The 22,511-nt window shown below is 45.2% G+C and overlaps 1 long non-coding RNA gene across 1 annotated transcript in view; it reads right to left on the bottom strand.

Annotated features, from left to right (window-relative positions):
- The window catches only part of LOC119796186, a 71,734-nt gene extending 49,521 nt beyond the window's left edge, over positions 1 to 22,213 (bottom strand). Inside the window, exons 1-2 of the long non-coding RNA XR_005282430.1 lie at positions 22,199 to 22,213; positions 8,808 to 8,984 (exon numbers count right to left, since the gene is read on the bottom strand). This is a non-coding gene — a long non-coding RNA (uncharacterized LOC119796186). The remainder of the gene's footprint in view (positions 1 to 8,807; positions 8,985 to 22,198) is intronic.
- Between the last annotated feature and the right edge of the window lie 298 nt (positions 22,214 to 22,511).

Genomic DNA, 22,511 nt, shown 5'->3' with positions numbered 1-22,511 from the left:
GTTAGCCCGTGGGCAGCGGCCAGGGCTAACGTTAGCCCATGTGCAGAGGCCAGGCCTAACGTTAGCCCATCTGCAGCGGCCAGGGCTAACGTTAGCTCATGTGCAGCGGCCACGGCTAACGTTAGCTCGATTTGTGTTTATCTGACTGTGCTTATTGTTATTCCCCCAATAAATGAAAAGTCAAATTTTATTATTATTTCGAGATTTAATAACAGGAGGGGAAATGCGGCTCCAGAGAGCTTTGAATGTGGTGATGTCATCAGTATGCTTCTGTTCCGATTGACCCAGATTTATTCTGCGTGCTCCCGTTCTCCCAGAATCCAGACTTTCCTTGGTTCTTCTCAAGAAGGGACTCGGCGAGGACACAAGTCCGTACTCGCGTTCTAGTGAACTGAGAAATGGCCTGTATTTTTCTTTAAGCTAGCCTGCTGGCCACATTTCAACAAGTTGCCAAGGTTCCATTTCACAGATCCTGCAGCTCGGTTGGCCTTTTTACCGTTTGTCTTTTTTCTCGCCATAAAGCAACACGGCGGAGGACTTGTAGACAGCAGAGTCCTCCAAGTCGCACCCATTGCAACTGCTGCTGCAGATCAACTTCTTGCTTCTGATCAAAGGTTTTTATTTTCCATCTGCACCATCCGAAGGAGTTTAAGCCTTCATGACATTTTTATGTAAATTTTGTATTTAATTAAATATTTGTTGTGACATTATTAATGTGAGGAAATATTTAATCAAGAAAATAATAGAATAAAAAATAATTTGATGTGAAATATCAATAATTAATAGTCATAATATAGAGAAATAAAAATAATTTTATATGATAGCTATAAAATATAATATGCAAAATGATAATATTCTAGTAAATAACCCAGCAGTGTGAGCCCTTGATTGGGTTTTATAAACAACCCAACTGTTGGGTTAAATTCACCCATGGTCTGCCCAATATTTAAGCAGCGCTGCGTTGGTTGCCATAACAACTAATTATGAAGAACAAAATGCCATCATTTGTACCTCAGATGATCTTTTTACACAAAAACAGTAACTGCTGGTGCCTCCATTGTTAATATGAGAGGGATGTGTGGAAGAATAAGAGTTAAAACATCTGAAGAATCAAAGCATTTAGAGCTGAACACCTTCATCTGAGCAGCTCTGCTAACTTTTAAAGTCATAACAGATCAGTCAGAAACACAAAGGCGCTGTTGTATTAATGTGTGAATATGCTTGTCCAGCAGAAACCAGACAGACAGTCAGACATGGAGGTGGAGGGGTGATGATTGGGGCTGCAGGAGAAACCTCCGTCCATAAACACACTTAGACCTCGGTCCTCACAAGGAGCAGTTGATACCCCCACACACACACACAGAAATGTTCCCCTTCGACTGGCGACCCAGTCCATCATCATCATCATCATCATCATCATCATCATCATCATCATCATACAGGTGGGATGTGCCAACAGTCTTCTCCTTTGAGCAGCCTGATCTGCTGAAGGCAGGCGGAGGACAAAGAACACGTTTTGTGGACATGTGGCTTTTATTTCCACGCTTCTCCATCGAACTGAATTCAAACAGTCAGTGATTTCTGCGGTATGGGACGGCCCATGATGAAGGACGATTTAAATATCAGCTGATGACAGACCATAACCCAATTTTCTTCTCCTTAGCGTTGACCACCCATCAGTCGTCTCTGCTCTAAACAGATCTATCTGTAATCAAAGAAAAATGTAATCAAACATGAAACTTTAAGCTTTTCTGTGTTTGTTTTTTCCCCTGATGATGAAATGCTGACCTAGAATAGGAGCCGTCCTGCGAGCGGCGGGTACCGAGCTCATCCTGAACCCGAGCACCAGCTGGACTCATTAACCAGCTTATTCTGCGTCCTATTGAGGCGTTTCACGCAGATCATCTGACTTTATCAACCAGGTGGGTTAGAGGTAATCAGACCGCCGTTCATATCAGAGGAACCTGGATTAGTTTGAGCTTCGGTGTGGATGTAAAGGCCAGTTAGGCTCCGTTTAAACTGCATAAATGCTGAATTCCAAGAATTTGGTGAAATCTAAATTTTGCTTTGCCGTTCACATTTCCAAATCAATGTGACTTGTGATCTCTGGTGTGAACTGCATTCATACAGCTTAGATGTCCCGCATGCGCAGTAGAGGACGCAATGATGTCACAAGCCAGCGTGATCTGTGTTAACGGAAATAAACATGGATGGTAGCTCATCTAGCGATCTCTCCCAACCTTAGAAACACAATCGTTTCAAGATTATGGTTGAACATAAATACTGCTCTCCGCATCATTTTCTGCCATGGTTGTTGTTTTTCTTGCCGCTTCTGCATAGCAGGATGCAGAATAGTGACCTATGTTGAGCATTAATGGCGTTCAGATCGGATGAATGCGACCTGGCCGTTCAGACACAGCTCGCATATGAAAAGATCAGATTCGTATCGGATTCAGGACCACAGAGCCAAGCTGCCTGGGTCGCATTGGAAAAAAATCAGATCTGAGTTGTTCAGACTGTCAATAAAAGATCAGATCCAGGTCACATACGGGGGGAAAAACTTGGATTGTCAGGCTGCTGTGTGAACGTAGCCTTAGTCACCTGGAGGTGTTCGTTCCCAGGGTGTCATGGCCGCCCTCTGTGTTAATGTGAAGTACTGGAGTCAATGAGACGCCTGCTGACTGCAGAGCTCTCCCTGCTCCAAAGGGGTGAAAACCTTTTCCTGGGACCTCAGAGATCCTTAGAGACCAAACATCCAGGTTGATATCTGGGATTTTCTTTATTCAAAGCAGCTTCTGATGGAAATCTTCTGCTGTGTGGAAGAACTGGACGCGACAAACTGGCCTCATGCAGCCAAAGCGGCAAAACTGGCAGGATTGTTTCCAAGGCAGCTGAAATCCAGCCGGTTAGTGGAGCCGTCGTCCGTCCGTCCGTCCGTTCTCTATACGGCTTCAATGGAATTTATGTTGGGCAGCCACCAATAAGCTAAATCCAGTTAGCAGCATTATATCAATGCAGCTAAATCTAATTTCAGGCCCAGTGTTTTAGTGGTCAGTGAAACACACACACCCCTCTCTGCCTCTTCATCTTCTGCTCCATCTCTCCCTCTGTCCATCCGTCCTTCGCTCCCTCTAAGTGTCACCTGCCCTTCGAGCTGGCGACGGCGGGTCTCCGACTTAGCGTGAGAGCCCATTACTCTGACTGGGAGCTTTGTTTTCCCTGTGAATCCGCAGGAGTGTGTGTCATTGGAGGAGAATGTCAGAGACACGGAGATTTGGCACATCCAGCATTCCAGTTCTGATCCTCTGAGCATGTGTGAAAAGACGCCAGAATAAGTCAGACCTGTTCGCTTTGTCCTGAGGAGGCGTGAGAAAAACGGCCCCAAACGGCATCATGAGTGTCTGCTGAGAGGGAAACGCATGGAGCCGAGGCTGCATGTGAGACCAGCGGCCGCCACAAATACCTGAAGGTCACCTTTACAGTCAGGTTCAAGGACCATGCTACGACCCCAGTGTGTGTTTAACTGGTGGAGTCACGGCTCCCAGTAAGAGCTCCCAGTAAGACAGATCCCCCAACAGCCTCACAGGGCGAGACCTTAAACAGCCGCCATGGAGGTGCAACATTAAACCACAGCAGGAGAGATGGAGGACCATCACAACCTTCCATACGCAACACGAGGAGGAGGAGGAGGAGGAGGAGGAGGAGGAAGAGGAGGAGGAGGAACAGGAGGAAGAAGAGGAACGGGAGAAGCAGAAAAGTAGGAGGAGGAGGAACAGGAGGAGGAGGAGGTGGTTCTGGAGGAGCAGCCCTTTGCTCCATGTTTCTGGCTGGAGACCAGAAAACATTGAGGAAGTTTGATGTTTTCTATTCTATTTCTATTCTTTATTTTTCATCATAAAATTTATCTGGACAATAAATCAATTTTGTTCTTATTCTGATTTTATTTTGTTGGAATGTTTTTCCTCCTTCCAGGCTTCCGTAGCTCAGGGTGACATCAGTTCATCTCCTGTGCTAAAAACCAGCCGACTGTTAAAGCTGCAAAAAAAATTTTTCAGTGTTTGTTTTTTTAAACTCTGTTTTACAGCATTTTCCCATTTTTCTTTACCCTTTAAGAGACGGATGGACATAAACGCTAGTCTGAAGGTTAGATCTGTTATCTGTCTGTTTTATTATAAACCTTAAAGGAGAAAAAAGACACAATTCATATGATTTGATGGGAAAACCCAGATTTTTAACCCTAATTACCTGATTTATTTTACAGGGGATGCAGATGCCTTTCAAGAAATATTCCCTTTGTAAAAAATTATAAATGTACGACAGTGAAAGTCTGGATTATAAAACAATATTCATTAGAACCCGTTTTTACTCAGCCAGGTGCCAACAGGATGATCTGCATCTGAATCCCTGGGCTGGGTATGAAGAATCCCTGCAGGAAGCTCTGAGCCACCTGGAGACCTCTTCTAGCTCCTGGAGACCTCTTCTAGCTCTTGGAGACCTCTCCTAGCTCCTGGAGACCTCTCCTAGCTCTTGGAGACCTCTCCTAGCTCTTGGAGACCTCTTCTAGCTCCTGGAGACCTCTTCTAGCTCTTGGAGACCTCTCCTAGCTCCTGGAGACCTCTCCTAGCTCTTGGAGACCTCTCCTAGCTCTTGGAGACCTCTTCTAGCTCCTGGAGACCTCTCCTAGCTCCTGGAGACCTCTCCTAGCTCTTGGAGACCTCTCCTAGCTCTTGGAGACCTCTCCTAGCTCTTGGAGACCTCTTCTAGCTCCTGGAGACCTCTCCTAGCTCCTGGAGACCTCTCCTAGCTCTTGGAGACCTCTCCTAGCTCTTGGAGACCTCTCCTAGCTCTTGGAGACCTCTCCTAGCTCCTGGAGACCTCTCCTAGCTCTTGGAGACCTCTCCTAGCTCCTGGAGACCTCTCCTAGCTCCTGGAGACCTCTCCTAGCTCTTGGAGACCTCTTCTAGCTCCTGGAGACCTCTTCTAGCACCTGGAAACCTCTCCTAGCTCCTGGAGAGCTCTTGGAGACCTTTTCTAGCTCCTGGAGACCTCTTCTAGCTCCTGGAGACCTCTTGGAGACCTTTTCTAGCACCTGGAGACCTCTTCTAGGTCCTGGAGACCTCGGCCATCTTTCAGGGTGTGGCTTGTTGAAGCAGCCTATCTACAGCTGAGAGGAGGCTGGATGCTGGACGGCCTTCCACTCAGTGTCGGTCTTATGACCATTAGACCACGTCCCCATCTCATGGTGGAAGCTGTTGAGGAGCTAAAAAACTCCTTCAGGGACAAACTGGTTCATCTAAATTCAGCTCAACAGCAGAATACTCGAAAGGGAGAGTCAATGTTGTTCCAAATCAGAGGAGTTTTCTTCAACCATTTGTTATATTTTAATGACTGTAGGCAGGAAGGATCTTCTGTAGCAGTCTGTGCCCAGCGGCCCTGGAGAAGCCTCTGACTGAAGACATCAGCAGCTAACTGTTCGCCATAATGTTCTGTTTAGCTGACAGCCTGCTGCTGTCAGCTAAACGCTGCTACATCCCATTCAGTTCATTAAACAGTATGTTGGTGTTTCTTTAGATCACCTTAAACACTTTTTGTTCAACACCACAGCATTTTGCTTTATATTGCAAAAATTACCCTTAAGATTGAAAAGATGGAGACCTGAAATTCTCAAACACAAAACTCTTCATCCGTCAAAAAGAAACTGAATGAATTCTGAAAACCAATCATTTAATATTCATTGATGGAGAAACATTTCTAAAGTCCACCCTTAGCTCGGGTCATAGGTGATACAAAAACAAGGTTTTTTCAAATATGTAAAAATGTTTCTGTCATCTGCACCGAATTCAACCGTAAGATTCTCGCAGACACGTAATAAATCAGTGAAGCGTAAACGAGCTCAGTCTAAGACGGGAACCTTGAGGAACTCCCTACAGGACAGAGGAGGCGCATGGATCTGATCCTGTCAACACAAACTCTGCTTTCTGTCTGTTGCAAAGAATTCATCTGAATCAAATGAGCAGAAAAGGTCAGTTGTGTCAGTTGTGGAAATGAGACGTTAACAGATGGTATAAAAGGCCTTTAAATCTAAAGTTATAAAAAAATCTAAAATAAGAGACTTTGACCCTCATTAATCAAACCTATTCCCATGAAGACGCAGCTTGTTGCCTGAAGAGCAAAGAAAAATGGCTGCTATCTGAATGCTTCATCATTAACATCCTGACGTTTGTGTTGCAAATTCACCGTTTGGAAAATAAAAACATATTCAGCACAGGGAGAAAATCTGCACTCTTTAAATGTGCGTATGGCTCTGGGTAATAAACCAAAACCGATCCAAGTTCTGCATGCAGATCCAGGTCATTTCTTCAGTTAACAAGTTATCAAGCATTGTCACAGAGTGGATCCATCCATCATTCTGTAACCAGGATGGATAACGACAAGTCAATTTATGTCATGTATTTATGGCTCTCTGCTGCTTCCAGCAGACACGGGAACATTTCCTATATGTTCCAGGGCACAAGTGCTGCACAATTAGATTAGCCAACAGAGATTGAAGCCTCTGTGCCTGTATGAATGGATGGACAAACCAACAAGTCCATCACATTCCCTGAGGATGATGTCTTCATCGTGGAGATAGACAGCCTGTGTGTGTGGCTGAGCGCAAGTTTTGATCTAATGTGATCAGTAATGAATTTTGTGTTGCATTAAAGAGGGTTGGAGGGGGGCACAAGGGGTCGGGATGCGATGGAGGAGAACAAGGAGCAACTGACTGGTGGCAAGCAGCAGCCTTCAACATCTAATCTAATAAAGAAACAGAAAAAGAGGGATGAGAGGGGGCGGAAAAAAGAATGATGAGAAGAAAGAGAGAGAGAAGTAAAACAAGGTTAAGTCCTTACATGGAGAGAAGGATGGGGTGTGGGGGGAGAAAGCAGCAGCTGAAGATGGCTGCTGGAGGGGGATGATAGTCGATGCTAAATCCATTAGAGCCTTGTGACCCCCCACTCCCCTACAAAATACCCTTCCCATTCCTGTAGCTGCCTCTGTGGAAGTGTCCCCCTCCCAATCTTCTGCACATACATACACTTAAATCAAAGGAGCTCTTGTTCACTTAAGACGGGGGACGGAGGGGGTTCACTGCCGCTTCCTAAATGAGTTAACCATTTGGACCGTCAGGGCCAACGGCATGTCTGCTGCTCACACACACACACACACACACACACACACACACACACACACACACACACACACACACACACACACACACACACACACACACACACACACACACACACACACACACACACACACACAAAGGCAGGAAGCTTCTCATTTAAGCCGAGGTGTGTGCCGATATGCAAAGAGCTCCAATCAGAATATTCTTTTAGAAAGACTTGAATATTTTGTTGGAATTAAAGGAACAGCACTAGGCTGGTTTAAATCTGATCTATCTGATCGAATTCAGTTTGTTCATGTTAATGATAGATCTTCAACACGCTCAAAGGTTACCTGTGGAGTACCACAGGGATCAGTGCTAGGACCAATTCTCTTTACTTTATACATGCTCCCAATTGGTAGAATTATTAGACAGCATGGGATTAATTTCCACTGTTATGCTGATGATACCCAGCTATATCTGTCTATAATCCAGATGAAGCTAACCCATTACATAGATTACAGGCATGTCTTGAAGACATAAAAACCTGGATGACTCTTAACTTTCTGCTTCTGAATGCAGACAAAACAGAAGTTATAGTCTTTGGACCAGAGTCTCTGAAAAAGAAGCTTCATTTGGATGGGATTAAACTGATTTCAGATAATAAAGTTAAAAATCTTGGTGTTATTTTTGATCAGGACCTGTCATTTAAATCCCAGATCAAAGAGGTTTCTAGAATTTCCTTCTTTCATCTGAGGAATATTGCAAAAATGAGCAATCTCCTGTCCAGCGGTGATGCTGAGAAACTAGTCCATGCATTTGTTACTTCAAGGCTGGACTATTGTAATTCTTTACTATCAGGAAGTCCACAAACTGTAGTTAAAAGCCTTCAGCTGATCCAAAATGCTGCAGCCAGAGTTCTGATGAAAATGAAAAAGAGAGATCATATCTCGCCTATCCTGGCTTCTCTTCATTGGCTTCCTGTTAAATCAAGAATAGAATTTAAAATCCTCCTTCTCACATATAAAGCCTTAAATGGCCAAGCTCCATCTTATATCAGAGATCTGATTGTTCCTGATGTTCCTAACAGAGCACTTCGCTCTCAATCTGCAGGTTTACTAGTGGTTCCTAGAATTTCTAAAAGTAGAATGGGAGGCAGATCTTTTAGTTCTCAGGCTCCTCTCCTGTGGAACCAACTACCAGTTTTAGTCCGTGAGGCAGACACCCTGTCTACTTTTAAGGCTAGGCTTAAAACTTTCCTTTTTGATAAAGCTTCTAGTTAGAGTGGCTCAGGTTATCCTCAGCTATCTCTATAGTTCTGCTGCTATAGGCTTAGACTGCTGGAGGACATAGGGACCCCTTTTTCATCATTCTGCTTCATTCTATCTCTATAGTTATGCTGCTATAGGCTGTTCTAGGAGGAGGTTGAATTGTCTCTGTAAAGTGACCTGAGCTGACGTGTTGTGAATTGGTGCTAAATAAATAAACTGAAGCGAGGAGGTAGCTCCCTCATTTAGTTTTCCAGGGAGTGGACATCAGTCTGGTGGACGGACCGGACTAACTGGAGCGGGAGTTAGTGTCTGCAGCGTAGCAGCAAACGGTGCAAACACAGGAACACATGGAAGGGATTTAGGAGCACAATCCCTCAGACTCTACCGACCTGTAGCAGAGCCCACAATGTCCCTGGAAGGGGACTCGGACATGGCGTCGGCTAGTCTCTCCCTCAGGCCTTCATCGCTGATGTCGGCCGATCCGGTATGGTGCCCTGGCACCCCAAAGCTCTCGGGCCAGCTCCCACACACCTCCAGCAGGGTTACGCCTCGTCCATCAAAGTGTCCTGCAAACACACCTGCTTTTAGTGTTTCAGTCGGTTATCACTGCTAAATCAAAGATACATCATCTGGTCGCCTCTCCGAGAAAACGGAAATATTTCTGAACCTTAAGCAGAATGATAAACTAAAACAGGTCAAATCAATACAGAAAGGTTGATCAGAATGTGATCAGCACCGATTCATGGCCATCTTGGTCCAAATGCAAACAGTTTTGTTGAAGAGAGGAGGAACAGTGGAATGAGCAAGGACCCCGACTGCAAACATTACTGATCTCTAAACCAGGTTCCTCTCTTCCAGTCCTGGAGGTCCTGCTCTGCTAAAAGGACATCAGACCTCCAGGACCAGAACTAAGGAACCCTGATCTCTAAAATCCATCCTTGTCATGTGGAAGAAGTAATTATGACCTTGGTGACCAAAGCTGGCTGAACAACATTTATACAAGATATCGACAGCATGTTTGAAAATGATTATTTCACAATAATTATTCAATAAATGTTTAAAAAGTTTCTTTAACTTTCCTTTTTGATAAAGCTTCTAGTTAGAGTGGCTCAGGTTATCCTGAGCTATCTCTATAGTTCTGCTGCTATAGGCTTAGACTGCTGGAGGACATAGGGACCCCTTTTTCATCATTCTGCTTCATTCTATCTCTATTCTCCCACTCTGCAGAATCTGTTAGTTCAATCTCTAACGTTCTGCTCTCTCTGCTTTTTCTCATAGTAGCTTCATCTGGTCTGTTCCTGTTTGGCTGTGACTCCATCCTGGAGAGAAATATCAGCTGTGCTGCTGCCATCAACACCTTTGTTTCTAGATGTTGGAGCTTGGCCTGTTTTCCAGTGTAGTCCTGTTTCTCTGACTGTGACTAACTGGATGTGCTCTCTTCATCCTCTGACATGGGAGCTGGCTCGGAGCTCGTCTGCCTGGCTGTGTGTTTCCTGGACGGGGCCGCCTGTGGAGCTGGTTGCCTTTTGTATCTATGCTTCTTTTTCTATGTCTGCTTCTGTCTCCTTGAACCCCAGTGGGCCTCAGCAGATGGCCGCTCACACTGAGCCTGGTTCTGCTGGAGGTTTCTTCCTGTTAAAAGGGAGTTTTTCCTCTCCACTGTCGCTACAAGCATGCTTAGTGTGAGGGATTGCTGAAGAGTCAATGAGTCGATGCAATCAGCTGGTTTCCCTTAGATAGAAAACTTTGAATCAATCTGACTGGATGATCTGGTGAACTGGAAAGTGACCTGAGATGACATGATGTGAATTGGAGCTATAGAAATAAACTGAATAGAATTAAATTGAAAAGTAAAAGCTGAATTTTTCCAAGTTTTTAAGTTGAGATGAATTTAGGCAGTGATGCATGTCTTTACATGAGTGGCATGAAATTAGCTCTGAAAAATTATCCTCATACTTTGAACATAACAGCAGAACAAAGAAGAACTTTTAACTTAATAAAACTTCAAGGTTTTTCCAAAGCTACTTTTAAAGAAAAAAAAGAGCCTCATCAGCATATTTTATGTTTTATGATCACACAACTATAGATACCGATTATCTTAGTTCTTTGCAATTTAATGAAGTCCTGCAAATTTGACCATAAATCCCACAGAAGCATCAGAGATGTTTTTTAGCACAATAAAAGCGCATCAGTTTGGCTGCTAGGCCTAAACCACAACTGGCTAAAGCTAAACTTTAAACCAGCAGCCTTTTTCAATCCAGACAGGCTCAGGTCAGCAGCTGACTCAATGAAAGGAGCGACCCAAGAGGATTTAAACCCTCAACCTCTGAGATGTGAGGCGTAGTTTCCTCTGCTGAGCCTGAGGTAGATCAGTGAGGAAGAGCTGGGTGATCAGCAGAGATCAGGAGGACAGTCTGCATCTGTTCTCAACCAGAATGGGTTTAATGGGTCTGAACATCACCGTGCTTCAGAGCTGTAAACATGCCCCCCCCCCGCCAACCTGCTGCTGCATGAATTATTTCACTGTAGTCGAACAGATCAGCTGTTTGCAGCCGCTCACACACCAGACCTCTTGTAAGTGCAACCTAATCTTCATGCCTGTCACAAGCAAATCCACACAAGCCTTGACTGCATCTTAATCTTTTCTCCTCTGCGTCTTCCATGTTTGCAGCTATCAGAAGGATCTCCCATGTTGGAGCCAGAGAGTCTGCAGCCTGCTTCTCTGTGTGTTTGTGTGTGAGCAGCCAGGCATGCAGACGCTAAAACAACTGCCTTATTCTGTCTCTGTGTCCATTTGACTTTCTAACTGTGCCTCCAAGCAGGATGAAGTGATAAAGGTGTCGGGACTCTATGCAAGGCAGGACAAAGGAAACAGCCGCCGCTATTCAAGACTTCAAGTTCATACAGAAAATGGAGTTTTCTGAGGAAATTAGCAGCCCTACGTTCACTAAGACAGCTCACCTGCTTCCTGATGCAAAGTTCTGCTGAACCTGAAGATGCATTTTGATTTCACCACAGCATAAATCTAAGGGATGAGCCTCGCCTACCGAGGATCGGCTCTGAGGTCCAGGCAGCTGCTAATATGATCCGGTAATAAAACGCTGCTGAAAAAGCAACTATATTCTACAATCATAAAGAAGTTCAGCGTAGCTGTAAAAGGAAAGAGGAGCAGCGCAGCAGCGCGATGTAGCTCAGGAGGAGGACCAGCGATGCACCGAACTGAGCTCAGACCTCCAGTTTGGTCTGAGGGCCGCTGACAGCAGCGAGGGCGGGAAACTTTCCAAAGCTGCTGGGTTCTTAGCTCACTTTAACACATTAGCTGGAATGCTACAGCTGTTAGCTTCCATTGCAGAAGGATCAAACGTCTTTAAACCGACGCTCTAAATAAATAACTAGCAGCTTATTGGGTATCAGATTCAAAATGAACTGAGGGGGGGCAGTGGGCTGCCATTGTGAGGCACCCGGGGAGCAGTGGGCGTTAAGGGTCTTGCTCAGGGACCCAGAGAGGCAGTCTGTGGGAGTGGGACTTGAACTCAGAACCTCTGAAATTTAAGCTCTATGCCCTATCGGCCGCCACTCCAGACCCCGCCCACTGCTCCCTGAGGGAAGGCTGAAACGCTAACCTGCTGACCAACACAGCTGGTTATCCTTAAACTTCACCAACCTGCATCATTTGATCTCTGATTAAACGGCTTCATTTCAGCCCCGGATGAACATCGTAGAGATTCAACATGGAGAAGAACGCTGGATAAACGGCGCCGTTAGACCAGCAGAGGAGGCGGATCGCTCCAGTTACTGATTACATGCAAACTTCTCAGGATTATTCTTTCATTGCTTCAAACATCTATGGTTTCAAATATTTTTTATTTTAGAAAAATCGAGAATTTTAAAATTTATTTTTTGGCTTTTCAACACATGTTTTGATTTGCTCTGAAAGAAAAATGTTTCTGGATGTTTTTTCAGCAGATGTTACTTTTTATCGTATATAACCATGTTATCAAACTCTGCCGTAGATTATTACAAAATAATCAGAGAAAAAAAAAAAACATTTTAAATGTAGAAGAATTTATGATATTTAAAACCAGTGTAGGTACTGGGGATACTGGCCCCATGCTGGCATTGGATCGACTCCAGAATAAGAATAATCAGACACCTCTAGAATCTGAATGAAGCTACTTTAACTGGCTTCAGAAAAACCATGAAGTTCATGCTGATCCTGGATCCTGGACCCAGGATCCTGATCCTGATCCTGGGTCCATTATAAGCACTGAGCTTATTATGTTCTCTGATCTTCTGATGAATCTAATCTGCGTCTCTGAAAGGACAGAACCTTCTTAGATGATCAGGTTAGCGTATCCAGAGGGAGGAAAAGCTTCTCTTTCCTCTGCAGAGAATAGAGGAACTGTGAGTCCAGCAGACTTTAGAGCATCAGTAAGATGGCAGAGATGAAAGTGGAGAGCAGGACCAGCAGATCCTCTTTTCCTGGAAAGACCATAATCTGTCCTGATCAGGGGTGTTGGTGTGTGCTACTGTCTGAGTTTCAGCTCCATGTTCTCCATCAGCAGTGGCTCATTAAATAAAGCAGCGTTTCCAAAGCTACAGACTTATCAATGCTGGGGGGGGGGGCTGGTTTCTGTGTGACTCACACACCCAGAGACCCTGAAGGCTTTGAAGGAAGGCCTGCTGGCGCTGAAGAGGAATCCTTAGGAAGATCAATCCAATACACACAGACAGGCTTCCTCTGAAGTGCGGTTATCAGCGAGCCGAGCCGCCATGTGTGACGGCGAGGTTGGTCAGTGTTATCACAGAGGGGAGCACAGAGGCCCGTGCAACCTCTCGCCCCAGCTTTAGCACCTGTCAGTGGGCTGCAGCGGCGTGGAGACTGGCCAGGCCTCAGCACCCCCCCACAGTAGTCTGTCCTGCCTGCTGATAGCCGCTGAACCAGCAGATCAAAGGTTGGACTGCGGTTGATAGCAGCCTGGCAGAAGGTGAGGGGAAGCTGGAGGTTTAGAGAAGGCCAGCACAGATATTTGGACTCAAACGACCAGTGAGACCAGTAGTTAAAACCATTACAGCTCAGCTTTTCACTGAGGACCACTAAAAAAATCCAACTGAAGCAACAGAGTAACGACACAATAAGAAACATTATCTGGGCCCCATATGAAGTACAACACGTGACAAAGATTCAGGATACGGCCGCAGAAGACCAAGAAGAAACAATTATGCGAATCTCAGCAGTATATGATCACACATCACAATTCACTGGTGACAGCGCACCACCGTGTTACAGACATCCCAAGGTCCATAACTCATTTCAGGGAGATGCTTATCTACGCTCTGGATTACCCATAATTCCAAGGTCTAGTGTAAAAAATAAAATACTCAAATCGTTCTTTTAAGATCTTTATTGCGGTTTGAAACAATGGAGTGTATTTTTTACCCACCGTCTAATGAACTATACAAAGTTATTAACATAGTACACTGTGTGCAGAATTATTAGGCAAATGAGTATTTCCACCACATCATCCTTTTCATACATGTTGTCCTACTCTAAGCTATATGGACTTGAAAGCCAACTACCAATTAAGTAAATCAGGATGTGAGCATCTCTGTAATGAGAAGGGGTGTGGCCTAATGACATCAACACCCTATATAAGGTGTGCTTAATTATTAGGCAACTTCCTTTCCTTTGGCAAAATGGGTCAGAAAAGAGATTTGACAGACTCTGAAAAGTCAAAAATGGTCAGATGTCTTTCAGAGGGGAGCAGCAGTTTGGAAATTGCCAAGCTTTTGAAGCGGGATCATCGCACAATCAAGCGGTTCATGGCAAATAGCCAACAGGGGTGCAAGAAGTTTGTTGAAAAAAGAAGAAGGTAAATAACTCCCCATGAATTGAGAAGGATGAAGCGTGAAGCTGCCAGGAAGCCATTAGCCACCAGTTGTTCCATATTTCAGAGCTGCAACATGTCTGGAGCGCCGAGAAGCACAAGGTGCTCAATCCTCAGGGACCTGGCCAAGGTAAGGAAAGCTGAAAAAAGGCCACCTTTGAACGAGACACACGAGACAAAACGTCAAGATCGGGCCAAGAAATCTCTGCAGACTGATTCCTCCACGGTGTTTGGGTCTGATGGAATGAGAGAGAGTCTAGATGGTCCAGATGGATGGATGGGCACCAGGCTGGATCAGGAAAGGCAGCAAGTTCCTTATCCACTCAGACGCCAGCAAGGTGGAGGTGGGGTAATGCTATGGGCTGCTATCATCAAAGATGAGCCTGTGGAACCTTTTCAGGTTGATGATGGAGTCAAGATCAACTCCCAGACCTGCTGCCAGTTTCTGGAAGACGCCTTCTTCAAACAGCGGAACAAGAAGAAGTCGCCATCATTCCAGAAACACCTGATATTCCTGCAGGACGATGCTCCATCACACGCATCAGAATACACCACAGCGTGGCGGCCAGGAAAAGGCTAAAAGGAGAAAAAATAATGACATGGCCGCCTTGGTCACCTGATCTGAACCCCATGGAGAACCTGTGGTCCTTCATGAAAGGTGAGATCTACAGGGAGGGAGAACAGGGAGGCTGCTGCATGCCATGAGGATCGCACACAGATCAAGACTCTGACAGAATCTATGGATAGAAGGCTTTAGAGCGTCATGGTGGAGAAAGGAGGCTATACTGGTCACTGATTTGTTTTTTTTTTTTGTTTTTGAATGTCGAAAAATGTTTATTTCTGAATTTTGAGTTGTTATATTGGTTTACCTGGTGAAAATAAACAAGTGAGATGGGTATATATTTGTTTTTTATTACATTGCCTAATAATTCTGCAGACACAGAATTAAACCAACAAACCAACCAACCCACCAACCGACCAACCAACTAACCCACAAACCCACCAACCAACCAACACACTGACCCACCCACCCACCAACCAATCAACCGACCTACCGACCAACCAACCAACCAACCAACCAACCAACCAACCAACAAACCAACCAACAAACCAACCCACTGACCCACCAACCGACCAACTGACCAACCAACCAACAAACCAACCAACCCACTGACCCACCAACCGACCAACCAACCGACCAACCAACCAACCAACCAACCAACCAACCAACCAACCAACAAACCAACCCACTGACCCACCAACCGACCAACTGACCAACCAACCAACAAACCAACCAACCCACTGACCCAACGACCAACCAACCCACTGACCCACCAACCGACCAACCAACCAACTGACCAACCAACCCACTGACCCACCAACCGACCAACCGACCAACTGACCAACCAACCCACTGACCCACCAACCGACCAACCAACCAACCGACCAACCAACTGACCAACCAACCAACCAACCAACCAACCAACCAACCAACCAACTGACCAACCAACCCACTGACCCACCAACCGACCAACCAACCAACCGACCAACCAACTGACTAACCAACCAACCAACCAACCAACCAACCAACCAACAAACCAACCCACTGACCCAACGACCAACCAACTAACCCACAAACCCACCAACCAACCAACACACTGACCCACCCACCCACCAACCAATCAACCGACCTACCGACCAACCAACCAACCAACCAACCAACCAACCAACAAACCAACCAACAAACCAACCCACTGACCCACCAACCGACCAACTGACCAACCAACCAACAAACCAACCAACCCACTGACCCACCAACCGACCAACCAACCGACCAACCAACCAACCAACCAACCAACCAACCAACCAACCAACCAACCAACCAACAAACCAACCCACTGACCCACCAACCGACCAACTGACCAACCAACCAACAAACCAACCAACCCACTGACCCAACGACCAACCAACCCACTGACCCACCAACCGACCAACCAACCAACTGACCAACCAACCCACTGACCCACCAACCGACCAACCAACCAACTGACCAACCAACCCACTGACCCACCAACCGACCAACCAACCAACTGACCAACCAACCCACTGACCCACCAACCGACCAACCAACCAACCGACCAACCAACTGACCAACCAACCAACCAACCAACCAACCAACCAACTGACCAACCAACCCACTGACCCACCAACCGACCAACCAACCAACCGACCAACCAACTGACTAACCAACCAACCAACCAACCAACCAACCAACCAACCAACCAACCAACCAACCAACCAACAAACCAACCCACTGACCCACCAACCGACCAACTGACCAACCAACCAACAAACCAACCAACCCACTGACCCAACGACCAACCAACCCACTGACCCACCAACCGACCAACCAACCAACTGACCAACCAACCCACTGACCCACCAACCGACCAACCAACCAACTGACCAACCAACCCACTGACCCACCAACCGACCAACCAACCAACCGACCAACCAACTGACCAACCAACAAACCAACCAATCCACTGACCCACCAACCAACCACTGATGATCGGTCTGTCTGTGGCCCTTACTGACGGCAGTCAGTCAGACAGGACGAGCAGAGAGAGAGCCATAGAGCTATGGTCTTAGAGTGAGGAACTAAACCCAGAGGCTGCAGCCTTCCTGTATTTCGATCTGATTTTCTATTCTCCACTTTAAAAGCAATAAAAATCCGGTTCCTCAGTAAAACAATCCCAGCAAAGCATCCAACAGGAGAACAGCTGTTCTACACTGTACTGGGAGAGGAGAGGAGAATAGAAACAGAGTAAATAGATCAGAACTGAACCCTGAAGAGAGCTGGGATGAAACGTCACCAAACGGGAAAACTAAAAGGACCGGAAGGTGAAAGTTCCTAATTATGATCTGATCCATAGAGCAACAGAAATAAACTGGGAATCAACCTTTAGCAGCGACGGAGGAAGGAATGAGATATTCACCAAAACCTAGAAAATCTTCACCAGTTCAACCAGTTGAAGATCCAGAGGCGTCTAGTAGAATTACTCCCTTCCCTAAGTAGAAATATTAGCTTTCTATACTTTACTGAACTAATTATTCTTTAGACAACTTTTCCTTCTACTCCTTAGATTTTATAAATAACTTTCAAATATAAAGTTTCATCCAGACAATTCATTTCTTTGTGGTTGGACTCGGTGCTGCCCCAACTTGTTGCTCACAGCAAACCAAAATAAATAGTTTTTCCAGATGATGCAACCATTATTAGTTATAAAACTAAGAGAATGAAGTCTAAGGAAGTTATCGTCCAGAATAGTAGAGAAATGTTCCTTTAATAGAGTAGAGCAGTAAAGCTTCTGGCATTAACAGGTTTCACTGCATTACTTTGATTTTTATATTTTAGCTTTAAAAATGGTTCTTTTACACTTTTACTGGAGTAAAAGGCTGAATTTGATCCTCTAACTTCTATAAACAGCAGGATTTATACTGGAGGAATAAACATGGATACTTTGATAGCGCTGCTAAGGTGTTTGGGGTGTTAAAGGTGCGTTCCGTGGTTTCTGGGTTACCTGCCATGTTAAGAGGCTCAGTGCTTATTTTATTAGGCATTAGTGCAAAGGGCGTAATGGAGCTAATTTCTTTATTACAGGGTGTGTGTTGCCGGGGATGGTGTGCAGGTGGTGGTGTGAAGTCAGTCAGTCATAAAACAGGCTGCAGCAGGACGACACCTTCAGCTCCACTTTAAGGGACCTCGCTCCCCCGCTGCTGACCTGCATCTGATGGACTCAACACGTCTCAGGGATATTCATGGCTCTTTGTGGCCGAGTTAAAGATCACCGTCTGTCCGTCTGTCCATCCAGTTCTGAACATGGCTGGTTTCTCTGAGTTTACTTTAATCTCACCAGAAACCAGTCAGTTAGTAGAGAAACCTGGAAGTACGGCTGATGCCAGAGCTGCGGTACATTGACCTGCGACATTAACGAACCGACCTGTAACGCTGGAGGAAACAGCAGGATGGAGAGAAGCACTTTCATCACTTACACGGTGCTAAAGCAGACACATTTACACTGATGGGACGCATTTAGAAACATGTTAATGATGAAAATCTAGCAGCTGCAGGAAGGAACAGCGTCTCTGACTGAACCGGCTACTTTATTCTATGCTTTATTTACACCCGAGCTCACAGACACGGTATCATCCACATGCTAGAACTTCACAACACAGCTTTAATAGACTTTAAGTCCACCACACTCTCTGTGACTGTGCTGTGAACCCATCCTGACGTCCCTCTGGGGGGGCGGGGAGAGAAAGGAAGTGTCTTTGAAGTCCTCGGGGAGATCAGAGTGGTAACTGGCTGTGTGGTGCAGGGTTGGTGTTAATGGAGATGTAAGCTCACAGGATTAGCACCCATAGGTAGGAATGAGTGTGATCCTGACATGCAGAGTCTTTCTTTCATTACATTAAGGCCGCTGCTTCTGAATCATTTACTCCGTTTGCAGTCTCAGAGGTGGAGGCTAAGTGTTCCTACTCCCATTGATACCAGGCTCCGCCTCCAGGCGCTTTACCCAGCACGCATGCTAACGCACGTGTTTAAAGACGAAGATGCATTAACCTGTAAGCAGTTAATAGCAGAGGGCTGGAGGAACACGCCGAGGCTCATACGTGTCTGTCTATGTCACACAAACATGCATGATGTCACAACCTTGCTCCTAAACAGAGCTTTCCTGGCGGCCAAGGCCTAACCTTAATATTTATGTTCAAACCATAAACTTTCAAATGGACTAAAGCCATTTAATCCCAAAGAGCTGAGAGCAGCTTCCTCACATCCGACAGTAATTATTCACCATGATATAATGTTCATTCGAAGAAAACAGCAAAATGAATCTTTCCAAAGAACCAGTAATCACTTCAGGACCAAGGTTCCTGATGGCACGCTGAAACCGGAGAACCAACATGGCGTCGCTTTAACAGGAGGTTTCCTTGTTGTGCTGCAGCCTCATTCAGAAAAAATCCATGTTAATCTACAATGTTTGGGCTTCTTCAGAGCTGCATGTTTATTCTCTCTCCAGATACTATGAATGAAATCCAGAGAATTCATCCTGATGAAAACATTCACTGATCTGAGATGTTCAGCTTCAGGCCACCGCTGCAGGAACGGCCATCAGGTGAGAACCATGGAGATCCAGCAGAAATGGCAGATCCTCTCTCAGCTTATTAAACCTTTATGGCTTCCGTCTCGGTTTGAAGCAGGTTTAAAAGCATCAGTGAACGAGTTTGCCTTCAGTTGTTGGATCAGGCTAAGCCCTTCAGTTTGAAGTAAAGCAAGAACTTGGCTGCATGCCGCCTGTGGAGCTGGTTGACAGTTGCCTTTTGTATCTATGCTTCTTTTTCTATGTCTGCTTCTGTCTCCTTGAACCCCAGTGGGCCTCAGCAGATGGCCGCTCACACTGAGCCTGGTTCTGCTGGAGGTTTCTTCCTGTTCAAAGGGAGTTTTTCCTCTCCACTGTCGCTACAAGCATGCTTAGTGTGAGGGATTGCTGAAGAGTCAATGAGTCGATGCAATCAGCTGGTTTTCCTTAGATAGAAAACTTTGAATCAATCTGACTGGATGATCTGGTGAACTGGAAAGTGACCTGAGATGACATGATGTGAATTGGAGCTATAGAAATACACTGAATAGAACTGAACTTTGAACATTTTATATCTAAGAACTCCAGAGACACAACATATTGAAGGTGTCGTATTACGACGCTGCAGAGCATCAAATATTTGTCCAGTTGGATGGACCGGGACTTAAAGACATGATAAAGCTGATGGACACTGGTTGGGACACGGTGAGGACAGAAAAACGTCACACAGTGTTGGTCAACTGGAACCAGTACTGTTGATCTATAATAACATTTTCCTTATATTGACCTTCTGTCCTCCTCTGATTTTGTTTTATTGCCTTTTGAAAGATTAACAACTCTTTTTCTATCCGACACAAACTTCCTGCTGGAATTAAAACAGCAATAATAAAAAACTGCTAAACCTGTAGAAGCTTCAACTTTTAGCTTTTATTTTAAAGAAATCAAAATAAAAAGGAAATATGCAGATATCCTGTTAGGAGGAAGCTGCCCTAAAGGGATTATTTAATGAATGGATCTTTTATAAAAACAAGTCTGAATGGGATCCTGTGCTTTTTAAAGAGCCGACCACCTCAACGTGTCGCCCATTATGATATGTTGCTCGACTTTATAGCCTTGGATAAATGCTGGTGTCATAAGCTAGCGAGCCACAAATCTATCAGCTGATGGCCCAGAACATCCGCGCTCATGTTTGCACACAAATCAGGTAAACACACATTGTTCTGCGTTTTGTGGAGGGGCCATTATGTTGGTCTCTAAGAGCAAGTGGTGAGCAAACAGACGGTGATGATGGCACCTGAGAGGAGGGAAACCCTGAGTGGGTTTGAACAAACAAGCACAACTCTGCAGGCCTTTCACAGGAAAGTTTTTCATTTACGCCACTCAGGCGCAGACAGGGCTGAGAGGCAAACATGTTAACCCGGGTCCTGTCAGAGCAGGAAGGACCGGGTCTCTATGCACACAGGTGGATTCTGCTTCTGCCAGGTCCTCTGCCTTCACGCAGGCAGGGACTGCAAGACACCTGGTTTTACTGGACTCCCAAAGTTAGGGGTTAAAAATGTCCTAAAACAACAGCAACCTGTTCAATATGGCCGCTTTGTCTCCTAAAGGTCAGGCTAAAATCACAAACAAACAGCTGGATTCACATAGACAGACACCCAGAGAGGAAATTACACTGAGATGTCTGAGAGGTTGGTGTTGGTCAAAAACTCTTCAGATTTAGCCAGTAGCTGCGGGGAAAGGTAATTCAATATGGCGATAGGAAAAAGCTGACAGTGATTAGGGAAGCCACTGTATCAGCATGCTTGTTTTCACCACAGCACATATAGAGTAAACAGAGAAGTGGATGAATCTGGCCGGTCGCCTCGGCCTGAACAGACCCGCCTGCAGGCGGCGTGGAGACTGGCATCCTGCGGCGCCATTTCCTCAGCCTGACACCATGGCTTCCACTAAGCCAATACGGCGACGGCCAGAGAAGACCACCGCCGCCTGCTAAAGGCCACAGGATCCGCTAATGGATGGCAGCGGCTATTTGCCCAGAGTTCGCTAAAATTATACTCAGCTAAGGGTTAGCGCTACTTTAACAGCTTTTACTCAAGTAAAAGTAAATAAGGTATTCAGTAGAAAGGCTATGCAAGTACCGAGTAACTGTGGTATTATTACACGTTTATAAATGATGCTGGCAGACAGACTTTATGTGCAAAGTTCTGGCATTTTAAACTCAGATGCATAAATAATACAAATAAATGACAAATATATAAAATTAAAAAAATTATGCAGAAAAAGTAGAAAATATAAGTAGTATCAAATTTAGAAAATCCTTAGAACAAACTTCCACTGTAGATCTCTACTGTTTACGGCATGTTTATTCAATTTTTGAATAATTCAAATGAGTCACAGACGAGTCAGAGATTTCAGACAAGTAGGAGTAGAGATACTTTACAAGAATATTACTGAAGTAAGAAGTACGGCACACTACTCCTAAAAGTACATTTATTTCCAATCAAGTAAAGGTAACTAATTAGTAGCCACCTCTGGGAAATAGTTTAGTTTCTAAATAAAAAGGTGAACCTGAGGTCAGTAATAAATCCTCTAACAGTGGGGCGGCTCAGACTGCTGAGCAATGGCTGCATCATTTCTGACATTTTCAACAAAACCTGAAATTATTTAAAAATGAAGCGGCTGCTACAGCCTTTATTAGATCACAGCGTCAGAAAAGGACAGAGACGGAAAAACGGCAGCATTAAACACCTATGTGGTGATGTCATCTAGAAGTGGTTACCGTAGGAACTAGGTCTTCAGTCAAAGGTTCGTCACCATTCCTGAGATAAAGTCCAACGATCCGCTTAGAGACGTGGAGCCAAAGCTAAGAGCAGGGGGGGGGGCTTCACGCTGCTAGCATGGCGGCTAATTGATTTCAGGCCGGATTGTGTTGCTGTGTAATGGAGCAGGCTAACGTGATGATGACGCTGGGATGGTCATGGTGATGATTTTCACAGGGACTCCAGCCTCATTTGTTTGTTTGACAAGTTGCAGCCTGTGTGTGTGTGTGTGTGTGTGTGTG

Source organism: Cyprinodon tularosa, unplaced genomic scaffold (assembly GCF_016077235.1).
Source record: "Cyprinodon tularosa strain WSP-4 unplaced genomic scaffold, ASM1607723v1 ctg539, whole genome shotgun sequence".
Taxonomy (NCBI): Eukaryota; Metazoa; Chordata; class Actinopteri; order Cyprinodontiformes; family Cyprinodontidae; genus Cyprinodon; species Cyprinodon tularosa.
This window is presented reverse-complemented; position numbering and strand designations above follow the sequence as displayed.